Here is a 15,185-nt window from a genome sequence, read left to right as displayed (position 1 = left end):
TACCCCAAATACATGACTGGATTTCTCACAGGACACTTGCTGAACTCCAGAGCTGTCCAGGGCATGCTAGAAGCTAAGCCCAGGGCTTCCAAAAGGCAGAATGAGATCTCCCACAATCCCACCATATTTAGGAGACAACATTTCATTAGCTGGAGGGGTTTACTCAAAACACAGGAACGTAATGGTTGCCTGGCACTGGGGGTGGGAATGGGAATTGCAAACAAACATAAGGGATCTTTAAGATGATGGAACTATTCCAAATATGGATTATAGATAAGGGTCTAATGTCCACAATATATAAAGAATTCTTATAATAATAAAAGAGCAAGGATGTGAATAGACCTCTCTTTAAAGAAGATACAAAGATGGCCAATAAACACACGGAAGAAGCTTAATATTAGTCATTGTGGAAGTGTAAATTAGAACCACAAAAAATAGCCTCTAGTGTGGCTATAATCAAGAAGACAGACAATTATTAAGTGTTGGCGATGAGGTGGAGGAATTACAACTCTCATACATTGCTGATGGGAACATAGAATGGTGTAGCTGCATTGGAAAACAGCCTGGTGGTTCTTCAAAAAGTTAAACATAGAGCAACCATATGACCCAGCAATTTCACTCCTAGGTTTCCTAGCCAGGAAAATTAAAACTGCACATCTTGTACATGGATGCTCATGTCAGTTATAATAGCCCCCAAACGGAAACAACCCAGATATCATCAGACGAATGGTTAAAAAACAACAAACCCAAACCTGTAGATCTCTATATATCTATGTGTTCATGTGCTGGAATACTATGCAGCCATTAAAAAATACAGATACAAGGCACAACGTGAATGAAGCTTGAAAACATTATGCTCAGTGAAAGAGCCCAATCACAAAAGGCCACGTATTTATGCAAAATGTCCAGAAGAGGGAAATCTTACTGGGTTGCCGGGAGTTGGGGGAGGAGACAATGGGGAGGGACTGCTGGCAGGTCTGGTGTTCTTTCTTGAGTGATAAAAGTGTTCCAAAACTAAATGATGGTGATGGTTGTTCAACTTTGTGAATACTAAAATATAAAAAAACCACCGAATTGTGTACTTTAAAAGCGTGGACTTGGGGCGCCTGGGTGGCGCAGTCGGTTAAGCGTCCGACTTCAGCCAGGTCACGATCTCGCGGTCCGTGAGTTCGAGCCCCGCGTCAGGCTCTGGGCTGATGGCTCGGAGCCTGGAGCCTGTTTCCGATTCTGTGTCTCCCTCTCTCTCTGTCCCTCCCCCATTCATGCTCTGTCTCTCTCTGTCCCAAAAATAAATAAAAAACGTTGAAAAAAAAATTAAAAAAAAAAAATAAAAGCGTGGACTTTGTGGTATGTAAGTTATATCTCAATTTTTTTAAAGTGCATGGAGGCAGCTCTGCCATGCTGAAGTTTTGGATAATCAGCGTTTTGGCAGCTTTGTTGCCAGAGTTAGTCACTTGGCTTTCTTTTGTGTTTGAATTAAAGTTAACAATTTAAGGGGCACCTGGGTGGCTCAGTCCGTTAAGCCGCAGACTTTGGCTCAGGTCACGATCTCGCGGTCCGTGAGTTCGAGCCCCGCGTCGGGCTCTGTGCTGACCGCTCAGAGCCTGGAGCCTGTTTCAGATTCTGTGTCTCCCTCTCTCTGACCCTCCCCTGTTCATGCTCTGTCTCTCCCTGTCTCAAAAGTAAATAAAACGTTAAAAAATTTTTAAAAAGAACAATTTAAATGTCATCCAAAATGTATTCTTAAAAGGGAAAAGGAAAAAAAATGAAAATAAGTTTTGTTTGTTTATTGTGAGAGGGAAAGAGAGAGTGAGCAGGGAGGGGCAGAGAGAGGGAGAGCGAGAATCCCAAGCAGGCCCTGTGGTGCCAGCGCAGAGCCCGACGATGGGCTTGAACCCATCCATGAAACAAGGAGATCATGACCTGAGCTGAAATCGAGAGTTGGACGCTTAACCGACTGAGCCACCCGGGCACCCTGAAAAAAAGAATTTTTGTATAAACCATTTAGTTTTGTTCACCTAAAATGGGGGAATTCTACAGCCTATAAATTATGCTTCAATAACACGGGTTTTTTTTAAGCTAAAAAACACAAATCTGAAATTAAGAATTTATTTTATGGGTTTAAACAATAGGATAAACACAGCAGAAGACACGATTAGTGCTCAAAGGTAGGTCAACAGAAAAAAAAAAAACCAAAACTGAAGCAAGGCAGTAAAAAGAATGCAAAAACAAATCTACAAGGAAAGAACACGAGAGAGAACACAATCTAAAGATAGGTGTAATTGAAGTCACAGGGAATGGGGTAGAAGCAATATTGGGTGAAATAATGGCTGAGAACTCTCCAGACTTGTTGACATCAACCCACAGATTCATTAGCCTCAGCAAACCCCATAAGGAATCAAAACAAAGAGACCACAACATAGAATACTAGTCAAACTGCTGAAAACCAAAGGCAGAAAAGCCTGAAGACAGCCAGAGAGAAATGACCCATAACCTTTGAAGGAGTCACAATGAAACTAATAGCTGACTTCTCAGCAGAGATGTTGGAAGCCAGAAGAAAGGGGAATCTTCAAACTGCTGAAAAGAAAAGGAAAGGAAAGGAAACCCTACCAACGGAGAATTCCATACTTTCGTGAAAGTATTCTCAAAAGCTAAGTCAAAAGGCATTTTCACAGAGACAAAAGCCGAGAGAATTTGGCAACAGCAGACCAATGCTACCAAAGATACTGAAAGAAGTACTTCAGCCCAAAGGCAAATGACCCCCAGACTGAGGCACAGAACCAGAAGGAGGAATAAGCAATGGAAATGGTAAACTCTGTAGGCAAATGGAAAAGAATATTGACTACTTAACAACAACGTCTTGCAGATACGCACTGTCGTATATTTTATTTCTGTGGAAGTAAACATTTACATATCTATATTCTGCAGAAGCATATTTTATGGGACATATAACTGGCTTACGGAAGTAAAATGTAATGAAGTAAAATAGATAACGTGCAGCATATAGCTGGTTATATATTATAAATATATAACATCGATGGAGGTGTAGTAGGAAAGTGGAGTTAAGTACTTGTAGGATCCTTACATTAAATACTGATTTAAGAAAACTACAAAACCATAGATAAGTTTTATAATGCCTAGGGTAGCTATTACGATAATTACAAGAATAAACATCTAAGATTCAAGGGGAAAGGAATTTTTAAAAAAGCCAATGAATCCCAACAAAAGGACAAGAGGACTAAAGGAATAAAGGATCGGACAAATTGAAAAAATAGAAAAAGGTTAGCTGTAAACCATATACCATGAGTAATTATATTAAATATAAGTGCACTAAACAATCATTAAAAATCAGAAAGTGGGAAGTGTTCCTCTGTCTCCATCTCTCTGCCCCTCCGCTGCTAATGCTCTCTCTCTCTCAAAAATAAACATTAAAAAAAAAAAAGTCAGTGTTGAATGATTAAAAACAAAGTCAAAACCCAATATTTGACACGTACAAGAAACCCACTGTAAGGATACAGAAAGGTTGAAAATAAAGGGTGGAACAGTCAATCTGTCGACACATTAATCAAAAGAAAGCAGACATAAGCATTTATCATACAAAGCAGGCTTTGAGGCAGAAAGTATTACTAGAGCCGAAGAAGGACATTTTATAATACAGGACATTTAGGGTATCCTTTTATAATGAAAGGCTTATTTACTCGGAAGATACAAAGTCCTAAACTTGTATGCATCTAACAACACAGTCTTAAATACATACAGCAAAAGTTAACTAAGCTAAAAGGAAGAAATAGACAAATGCACCATCACAATCAAAGATTTTCATCATAGCTCTCTCATAACTGATAGAAGAACAGAACCTCCCACCCCACTCAATAAGGAATTTGAATAACTCAGTTAACCAACTTGACTTGACTGACATTGGAACCCTATATCCAACAACTGCAGAACGCGCATTCTTTTCAAGTACTTGCTTTTCGAGTACTTTGCTTTCAGCAAAGTAGACCATATGCTGGCCTATAAAGCAAGTCTCAACGAATTTCAAAGAAATCCTCCAAAGTATGTGCTCTGACCACAGCAGAATTAAAGTAGACATGACTGAAAGCAGGAGAATCCCAGTGATAGCAAGTGCAAAGTAAGACCAAAACCTGCACTGAAATTTAAAAAAAAATTAACAAACATATGTGCCTATTATGTGCCAGGAACTATTCTAACCACTTTACATACACTCACTTAGTCTCCCTAACAATCCTATGACATGGAGACTATGATTCCCATTTTGTGGATGAAGAAATTGATGCACAGGGAAGTTAAGAGAGTTGCTCAAGGTCACACAGCTATTAAGTCACAGAGCCAGAATTAGAGCCCAAGGAACGTAGCAATAGGCGGATTGTGAGCTGCAATCTGTACAAGTGTTCCTGCTTTTATTAGCGTCGACTTGGCTCCCCGAGTCCCGCCAGCCAAGGTAATTGGGTTGCCAGGTCAGCAGAGCTCCAGCAGGAGCAAATCTATTCTTGTCTGTTCTCTGGGGCAGGTCTCCGGCGAGGAGCAGAGGGTCGAGGGCCCCGGCCCGACAGGCCCTGCCTCTCCCGGGAAGGCTTACTGCCTCGTGCTGGAGGCAACATTAGCCTTGCCCTTGCTGGCTTTCGGGGCGCCCGTTGGGTGCTGATCTAGAAGGACCAGCAGGGGGCGCAGGCCCCCTTGCCGTCGCTCCCCGGGCTGCAAACCGCCCGGCAGCTGCAGACCCGCGTCAGTTTGGGGAGCTGGCAGCTCGGCTCCGCCGCGTCGCTGGCTTCCTTCCTCTTTATCAGATCTGTCCCGGCTGCTGCGCGCCGTGAAGGCACCTCCGGCCTCCGCCCCTCCTTCCTGTGCCGAACGGCCGCTCTAACCTGCAGCGCCGCCCCCCCCACCCCCCGCCCCGCTCGCACCCCGGGGAGGGGGACACCCCGCTTGCAAGTCAGGCGGCCCGAGGGCTTCCGCTCCCCGCGGGGGCAGAGCCCGCGAGCGCGCGATCTCCGCGCACCCCAGCCCTTCGCGCGCCCTTGGCGGTCGGCCGGCAGGCGGGAGGCTGCAGGGAGCGCCTCGGCCACGACCGCAGCAGGTGCGGGTGCAGGCGGGTGCGGCGGGGGGACCCAGCGATGCTGCCACGGCCGGTCCTGGGGGGCCCCCTCCCCCCTCCCCGCCGCGCGGGGACGCGGCTCCGCGAGCCGCCAGGTGGCGGTGCAGGGGACGGCGCAGGGGACCGTGCGGCCGCGGGGCGGGGGCGCGGGGCAGGCTCCCCGGAGGAGGGGCCGCGCTGAGAGCCCCAGGGCGTCGTCGTCCCCGGGAGGGGGTGCAGGGTTCCAGGCCCGCCCGGAGAAATTCCGTCCCCGGCCGGAGGAGTGGCCTCCAGTGAGGAGAGCCGCGGGGGTCGTCCTTCGGGAAAACGAGGGACAGCCGGCGACGTTTCTGATTCTGTGTCTCATACAGGAAGAATGGGCGTGCTTCGGTTTTTTCAAGCGATTCTTCTTCCTCGGACATCCTCAAGTGAGAGTAAATAATTTTCCTTCAACACTAGGTGCCCGTTTGCTGTGTTAAAGCTTATCCCGAATGTACGTATAAATGTATATATTTATTCATAAATAAGCGTTTCGAATCTTTGAATCTTGTCAACAATCTATTGAGGTAGGGGTGATTAATAACCCCCCCCCCACTTTTTTTTTTTTTTTTTTTTTTTTGGTAAGATAACTTCAGCATAGAAAGGTTCAATTATTTGCTCAAGGTCACATGTCCAGGAATGTGATAGAGGCCATCTGGTTCCGAGATTTATCTACAGCGCTCAGTTCGATGCTGTCACTTCCCCTGCGTTGGGAGGGGCTCAGGTGGGGCCTCGGGAAGGCTGATTTCTTGGCCCGGCGATGGAGCCGCCCAGAGTTCCCCTAGGTGGACTTCTCCAGTGGGATCCAGAAGGTTCGCGGCTGTACCACGCCCGGCTCCAGCCCCCGGAGCACAGTCGGGTGGGCGCCGAGCACGCGGAGCTGAGAGGTTCCAACTCTTAAGTGCCCAGTGCACTGGCGCTTTGTTGTCTGTGAAAAAGACAGAGGGTGAGGCGGGACTCTGGGGGCCTCCCCGGAGAGCAAAAGGGGCCTGGCCTCTCCACCTCCTCGGCTCAGAAATAGGCGTGCAACTGCCCGCTGCCTGCAGAGGTCACTGTAAGCCAGCAAAATCGTCCTGCTGAGGAAGAACGGGAGTTTCCCCACCAAGGGAGCCGCAGGAGGCGAAAAGGCCTGGGTACCTCCGCCTTCCCTTCCCTGGAAACACCGTTAGGTCTACGAGGTCATGTCATTCTCTTAAACAGTTGACTGCAGAGAAGTCGGTCCTCGTCTCTACAGATGCTCCAAGACCCCTACGGTCCTTAGCAGACTCCTAAGGTTGCCTATGGTAACTATTTTTCAAATTGGACCGAAAGATAAAAATGTAAATAAACTGGAGGGAAGCCCCACTCACTGATTATCAAAAGAGCCTTTTGAGAAAAAGTTTATTGTTTTGGGGGCGGGGAGGGGCAGAGAGAGGGAGAGAGAGAACCCCAAGCAGGCTTTGTGCTGACAGAGCTGAAAGATTTTGAGCCAAAGTCGAGGACTGGATGCTCAGCCCCTGAGCTCCCCCCCACCCCCAGCACCCTGATTAAAAAAAAACAAAACAAAAACCCAAACTCTTGCCGTATTCTAAAGATACCTTTCAACTTGATATTCTGACTCAACTTTCATTATCAGATGCTTTTCCGAAGATGATGGTGAGGGCAACCTGGACATACTCCAGCACCCTTGGCTCATCAATGAAGGAACCAAGGATGAGGGTCGTGCCCCGCTCCTTAGTTACTTAGTTGCAGGGTGGGGACCTCTAGGACAGTGTTCTCAGGTCTCGACAAGGTGGTGACTACCAGGCAGACCCAGAGTTGCCTCTAGAAACACATCTTTTTTTGGGTAAGTTTTCTAAAACATTTTTTCTTAACGTTTATTCATTTTTTTTTTTTTTTTTTTTGAGAGACACAGAGAGAGCGTGGATGGGGGCAGGGCAGAGACAGAGGGAGACACAGAATCGGAAGCAGGTTCCAGGCTCTGAGCTGTCAGCACAGGGCCTAATGCGGGGCTCGAACTCACAAACGGTGAGACCATGACCTGAGCCGAAGTCAGACGCTTAACCGACTGAGCCACCCAGGCGCCCCTAGAAACACATCTTGATCCCCTCTGCTTGGTTCTCAGGGAGTTCCCTGACTTCACAAGAAATGGGTTTTAACAAATAAATTATCGGGATCCAGAATCTTTATCTTCTGTTAAAACACGCTTAAGTGTATGAGATGCCCCATTCATTAAAAAAAAATAACTGAAGTGCCTCCTGGGCGCAAGGCACTGGCTGATGGTGAATAAATGGAGACACGTGATTTCTGCCTTCCAGGAGCTTCCAGGACCACAGGGGAGAAAAGACATAAACACAAATAACCAGGCAATAAAAGCAGAAGGTGAGAAACTATTCACAAGAGACTTAAAAGCACTATTCATTCGTTCACTCCTGCCTATTTATTGAGCCTACCTTGTTCTGATTTGTAAAGGGAAAATTGATTTTCGCCAGGAAAATCAATAGTATAGCAAATACGTTTATAAAAGGTTTTTAACTGTTCAAATGATTATCAAAGTAATTCTGCTCGCTGTAGAAATTTTGGAAAGTACAGAGAAAAGTAGAGAAGCACATACACAAATTTCCCCCAAATTCACCACCAGAGGCAACCCATTCATGGTGTGTTTTCCCACCAATTGGTCAGGATTTTTTTTTTTTCTTTAAGAATTTTACAGCTTACTTTCCATCACAAATCTATCATATCAGAAGCATTTCCCGCATCATCTGGAACGCTCAATCATTATAAGGCTATTTGCCCAATGCTTTCCGTCACACGGATGCATCATAATTGACTCACTTATTCCCCGACTGGTAGGGTGTCGAGGTTGTTTCCAGCTTTCCGTTATTACACATTTACATCGCCGTGGGTATCTCTGTACGTACATCTCTGACTGTATTTCAGCTTCTACGTTTTGGGGGAAATAATCAGAGATGTGAACCAAAAGTATGACCATCTCCAGAGGATCGATGCATATGAGCAAGTTATTTTCTGGGAAGTTTCTAAGGACGTGGTTTAAAAACATACATATGGACAAAGAGGAGGACCATTTTTTCAGGCTTTTTAAAAAAACTTCTTTTTAACATTTATTTATTATTGAGAGACAGAGAGACACAGAGCGTGAGCAGGGGAGGGGCAGAGAGAGGGGGAGACACAGAATCTGAAGCAGGCTCCAGGCTCTGAGCTGTCAGCGCAGAGCCCGACGCGGGGCTTGAACCCACAAACTGTGAGATCATGACCTGAGCCGAAGTCAGACGCTCAACTGACTGAGCCACCCAGGCGCCTCTCAGGCTTTTGATAGATATCACCCAGTGGCTTGCAGGGAATATCTCAGCAGTTTATACCCCCCGACCCCCAACACCGGGGCTAATGCCATCTCTGTGCTCCAGCTAGGAGGGGACAGTGTCTTGGCTCACTTAATGGTATCTTACTGCTAATTGCATTTCTTAGGCCTTTAGATAGATTGAGCGTCCTTTTATCCCCCCTCCCAGCGTTTATGGGCCACTTGCTTCTTATTATGCCCTTTGCCTTTTTATCCATGAGTGTCTTTGTGTTTGTTTTTATTGATTTATGTGGGTTCTTCATAAATTAAGGGTTCTAACCATCTGTCTGTGGTATTCGCTGCAAATATTCCCTCTAGTCGCTTGTCTTTTAATTGTGCTTATATTTTTTAATCACACCAGAATTTTTTGTTGTTGTTGTTGTTTTTTGTAGCACGGATCTGTCAGACATTTCCTCTGTGGTTTCTTCCACAGCTTTGAAGCTTAGACAGCCCTTCCCATGTACAGGGCAGTTCCCAGGTGAGGGATACCAGGGGGCTTGGCCTGGAGGCCAGAGGTGACCCATTCGTGGGTGCCTGGACCGGACTTGTGGTTTGGGGCCGGACCAAGGACCCGTGTTAGGGCTGTGCGGTAGGGTCACAGGCAGGGGAGCCACTGACAGTTCTGAGCTGGGAGGTGACCCGTCCTGGAAAGCTATTACGCCAAGCCCGAAGTTCACAGCTCAGTGAAACTTGAGGACTCTCGCCTACTTTCTTGTGAGTCTGCAGCCATTTTGGGATTTGAGGGTGATGTTTCGGTTCTGATTCTGCTGCTATCAGCCCTGGGAGGATCCCCCGGGCCCGCCGGAGGCAGTTATTTCCTTACATCACAGCAAAGTGATACTTCCTGCTCTGTTTGCCCAGCATGTCGTCGACTCCTTCCCTCTCCTCCTCTCTCCTCCTCTCTCCTCTTGGCGAGACTCCCCGCCAATCCCCGCTGGGCCACGAACCTTGCGAGTAGGCCTCCGCTTTTCTGCCTTTCATTAACACGGTAGTTGTAATAACCGATTCTGCTTAGAGAAACCGCGCTCGAACGATTTGTATAATCTCTGGGAAGGAGCTCTTCTGGGTGGCCGGATTTTTGGTGACTGAAAAGCTTACTCCTTAGAGGATTGTATTTTAGTGTCTGCTTAGACACCCTGCGGAAAATTGTTTTACCACTTGGCCTTGTAGTTCATTCCTTTGACACCACAGTATAATGCATTCTTAAATGAAATAGTTGAAGATTTGACGATGGCCCAGGGTCCCTGCTTCCCAACACAAACGTTTCCTTTCCTTTCCACCCTGCCTTCCGAGGCATGTGCGTGCTGTGGGATGAAGATAACTGTACAGGCTCCCCTAGGGTTCTGCCCTTTTCTCTGAATAGAGCCTGCTCAGAGATTTTATACAGTGCATTTCAGGTTTATGTATTTATTTTGACAGAGACAGAAACTGCGCGAGTGGGGGAGGGGCAGAGAGAGAGAGGGAGAGAGAAAGGGAACCCCAAGCAGGCTCCATGCTGCCAGCACATCGTCCGACGCGGGGCTCGAACTCACGAACTGTGAGATCGTGACCTGAGCCGAAGTCGGATGCTCAACCGACTGAGCCACCCAGCGCCCCTAAAATGATCATTTTAAAACATTTTTGTATTGAGGCGCCTGGGTGGCTCAATAAGTTAAGTGTTTTGTATTTTTTTTTTTTTAATGTTTCTTTATTTTTGAGAGAGAGAGAGAGTGAGCGAGCGAGCCTGAGCAGGGGAGGGGCAGAGAGACAGGGAGACCCAGAATTGGAAGCAGGCTCCAGGCTCCAAGCAGTCAGCACAGAGCCCGACGCAGGGCTCAAACCCACGAACTGTGAGATCATGACCTGAGGCAAAGTCGGACACTCAACCAACTGAGCCACCCAGGCGCCCCAATAAGTGTTTGATTTCAGCTCAGGTCATGGCCTCACGGTTCATGGGTTCAAGCCCCGTGTCAGGCTCTGTGCTGACAGCTCAGAGCCTGGAGCCTGCTTCGGATTCTGTGTTTCCCTCTCTCTCTGCCCCTCCCAGACTCGCACTCTGTCTCTCTCTCAAAAATAAACATTAAAAAAAATTAAAAAAAACATTTTTGTATTGAAATATAGGGTACATACAGACTAGTACACAAATCACGAATGGACAGCCTGATGAAATTTTGCAAACTAACCACACTTATAATCTGAACTAAAAAACCATCCCAGATGGAGAAGTAGACTGCTTTCAGCACCTGGGGACCCCCTCCTAGTGACCCCCAGTCACTAACCTCCCTCCCTCTCTCAAAGAGAACCACTACTCTGATAGCATAGATTAATTTTGACTGTTTTTTTTTTTAAGTTTTATTTATTTATTTTTAAGTAATCTCTATACCCGACTTGGCGAATCAAACTCACGACCCCGAGATCGAGTAGCATACTCCACTGACTGAGCCAGCCAGGTGCCCCGTTTTTGAATGTTTTTGACCTTCGTATCAATGAAATCACAAAGAATGTCCTCTGCTATCTGGCTTCTTTTGCTCAACATTGTGAAATTCACCCGTATTGTTGTTTGTAGCCGACTGGTTCACGTTCATTGCTGCCTGGTATTCCACTGCATGGGGCATTGTTGCTTTTAAAAATTTTTTAAATGTTTATTTATTTTTGAGAGAGAGAGAGAGAGAAAGAGAGAGCACAAGCTGGGGAGGGGCAGAGAGAGAGGGAGACAGAGGATCCAAAGCGGCCTCCACGCTGTCAGCGCAGAGCCCAATGCGGACTCAAACTCATGAACCGTGAGATCATGACCTGAGCCGAAGTCGGACGCTTAACCGACCAAGCCCCTCTGGCTCCCTGCATGGGGTATTGTTTTTTCACTGTTGTGGGACAAGTTATCTCAAAACCCAGTGACGTCAAGTGACAACCTATACTTACTTATTTTTATTTTTATTTTTATTTTTTCGTGATCAAACCATTCCATGGAAGGGTTTCGGGGAAAGGTCAAAGGGCTGAGAAGACAATGAGATCTGATATCCTTTGCCTGGCCAGGATCTCTCCAGCTTCGCGGACACCCAGCAGCAACCCTTCCTCTCTCGTCGTTTCTGCGGGCTAAGAATTTTGGGAGCCGCTTAGCTGGGCGGTCCTGAGGTGGGCAGCTGTATCGTCTGAGGGCTCGACCGGGGCTTGGGTTTCTTCATGACGCGATGCCCGGCTTCCCCCCCGGAGTGAGTGATCGATCGCGAGACTGAGGTTGAAACTGCAACGTGTTTCACGGCCTCTCCCTGAAAGCCACCTGTGGTCACTGCCACAATATCCTCTCCGTTACCACGTCAGCCCTGCTCGGTGGGAGAGGGGACTTCGCAAGTGACGACGAGGAGGCAGGGGCCTTTGTGGGGCCTTTTGGGGGGGGGTTTGCTGCCACCTATGGCTACTCTATTTGCCCCCTGCAGAAGGTCAGGTCCTATGGCGTCTTCTGAAACATCGTTGTGCTGTAAGTGGTTTGCTTATTGCCGTTAATATGGACACAAAGCTCTTTAGGCACCCAGGTTCCTCTTCCCGCTGAAGCCCTTTTAGAAACCCGTCCCTGGGAAAGGAACTCCCGAGTCAGAGGACCTTAACGTGCTTGGGGCTCTTGACCCATCGTCATCTATTGCTTCCGAAAGGGTGGCTCCAGTTTTCAGGGCTGCTGGCAGCCAAAGGGGAGCCTGAGTCCGCTGTAGCTTTATCTACATTAGGCGTGCGTGACGCCAGACAAAACAGTGCATGCGGAACACAAAATGTTCTTCCGTCATCAAGGGAATGGCAAATGCTAGCCATTGGTCACCGTTGTGCGTTACGGTACAACGGTGCCCGGAGAGGCACCTGGGTTGTGAAATGCGTCGTGGACCATCATGTGCCTCGGGATAGCCACCTGTCAAATGGGGGTCCTGACAGCCGACTCCCAGAGTGGTTGTGGATATTAAAGGGACGTAGCAGTCCCAGCACCCTGCAGAGTGGGCCATCCACGAATGCTGGTTCTCTAGCAAGGGTCACACATGGAAGTATGTGCTGTGATTTGTCCTCGGTTTCTCCTGGGGAGAGAGAGAGAGAGAGAGAGAGAGAGAGAGTACAGCATTTTTTTTCGAATGATCACAGTGATACACGGTCACCAAATAAAAATTTGGAAACCGTGGGAAAGTACAAAGAAGGAAATAAACATTACCCGCAATTTCACGCCCCAGATCTGCCCCTGCTAACATCTGGGCGTGTCTCCTCCGGGGTGTTGGGTCACTTCTTATTCTCAGAATTCTAAGGTGTGGCTCGGGGGCACTGTGACACCTCTGTCCAGGCCCCAACGATGCTGAGGATGGGGGCGGGGGCGGGGGGCGGGAGCCATCGGGTTCCAGCTGCCTTCCTGGAGGCGGCTCACCTTTTGCCGCCCAGGTGAGGCCCACGGGACTCAAGACTCGGTCCTCACCATCCACGGAGAGCAAGACCGGGAGCCCCTGGAGGACGGGATTGGTCTTTATTCTCCCCCCTTCCGCTAAAAGGCCCTGGCCAAAACTCATCCCGACTTTGGGCTCTTCCTGGCTCTGAGCCTCAGTTTCCTCATCTGTCAAAGGAGCAGCAGGGCCTTGGTTTTCAAGACGAATATTGTGTGGCACCAGAGGTACGTGTGAAAGAGAGACGGCTTCGGAGATCGCAGGATTTTACACCGAGTGCATCCTCTTTATTCCTCTGGTGCCCTCACTGCCTCCCTCTTAGAAGAGGACGGACCTCCGACCAGCCCCAGATGGTGTTAGTGCCGGGGCCCTCGTGGGTCAGCTTCCTCGGCTGCTCTTGGACTACCGGAGTCGGGCAAGGAGGCCCCCTGAGAGCTTTGCGAGGGTTTCAAAGAAGGCATGAAGATACGCCTCCGAGGGGGATATAGTCGGCTTGTGGCACTTGCTCAGGTTCAAGTCCCAGCTCCCCCACTTACTGGCTGTGTGACCTTGGGCAGGCTGCTTAACTGCTCTGTGCCTCCCTGGTCTCTAAATTGGAAAGATGATAAGAATAATGTGTGCGGGGTAAGTGGGTTAACAGGCATGAAGACCTGAGAACAGTGCATGAGGCGTAGTAGGTGCCCGTGAGTGCTGGACATTGTTGTTATGCTTCTCGAAATGCTCCAAGTGCCCCGAGACGTGCTCTTTAGAATTGTGGACAGATCCCAAAAATGCAGATGCGTTTGACCCGAAAGTGAAAGTTTCCCTTCCTTTACCTACTCTCACTCTCCAGAAGTAACCACCGCGAACAGTTCAGCGGGCCACCCTCCAGATCATTCTCTAGACGTACACAGTGATCATATATATCTAGAGTTTTCTTTTAAGAGCAACAGATCATACGTGTTGCTCGTCAACTTGCTTTTTCACCCGAACGTCATAGACGTACGATCACGTCCGTGACCCCAGGTACGCAGCTGTTCAGTTTATATGCCTCTGATCCGCTACTCGTGGACGGTTACGCGATTTCCTTTTTTTTTTTTTTTTTTTTGACTATGCAAAATGCAGCAGGGAACATCCTTCTCTAGAGTCTCTTACTCCAAGAGGAGGATCCTGAGGGTGCGGGGGTGCGGGTGTCACGAGCTGCGCATCTGAGCTCCTCCGGGGGTCAGAGACGGTGATGGTCCGCCCTTCTCGGCGCTGGCTTCTGAGTGGCTCTAACGCGTCGCCCTGGGAGGGTGCCTCCCACACGCCCAAAGGAGGCAAGGGCCTGTCCAGGAGGTTCTCTCCCGGAAAGGAAGACAACCGTGCGGGTGGGGGCGGGGGACGCCAGACAGAACTCGGCCGACCCTGGGGCCCCTTTCTCACCATTTCCTTTACAGGAGTTATTAGTGAAATGTGTTTATTATGAGAACTGTCAAAGGTACAGAAAAGGTACAAGGAAGGTCCCACAGATATCTCTACACCCCCCATCTGGATATAATCGCTGTTGACACTTGGCCATACTTGGTTTGCTTATCTGTATCATTTCTCCGTATCTATATTTCTCTATATTTATCGGCACATCTGGATCCATGTTTTGGGGCCCAGGCGTTTCTTTCTTCTTTTTTTTTTCTAATTTTTTTAAGTTTATTTATTTTTCAGAGAGAGGCAGAAAGAGTGAGCAGGGGAGGGGCAGAGAGAGAGAGGGAAAGAGAGAATCCCAAGCAGGCTCCTCGCTATCAGCACAGAACCCGACGGAGGGCTCGGACTCACAGACTGGGAGATCATGACCTGAGCTGAAACCAAGAGTCGGACGCTTAACTGACTGAGCCACCCAGGCGCTCCTGGACTGAGTTGTCACCGTCATGGCACATCGCCCCTAAATAATCCAGCCCTCATCTCCTAAGAATATGGACGTTCTCTCTTACACGGTGCGATGCCTAAAATTAACTACCATGTTCTAATCTCATATAAGAATAAATTGATTTTCAAATTTCCCAAGTTGTCCTCCAAATATATATACATCTATACATACACTTTTACAAAACAGTGGGTCACTGTTCTCCTCCTGTTTGGGCCTGTCAGCTAGAGACATCAAAGTTCCTGCAGCCCGCAGGGTGGGGCTGGGGACAGGCAGACAGACATTGGCCACCACCCTCTCCCGGTGGCTGAGGTGGGGCTGGAGTGGCAGTACTTGGTGGACACTGATCAGGGTCCCGTGCTCAGCAGTGGCTGGGGCAAGCTAAGTCAGGGGTCTACAACACCTGCTGCTGCCTGTGTGGGGCTTTTGGGCACATCGGAAAATGCGTCC

Source organism: Prionailurus viverrinus, chromosome C1, assembly GCF_022837055.1.
Source record: "Prionailurus viverrinus isolate Anna chromosome C1, UM_Priviv_1.0, whole genome shotgun sequence".
Lineage (NCBI taxonomy): Eukaryota > Metazoa > Chordata > Mammalia > Carnivora > Felidae > Prionailurus > Prionailurus viverrinus.
The sequence above is the reverse complement of the archived record's forward strand: the minus strand, read 5'-3'. Positions refer to the sequence as shown.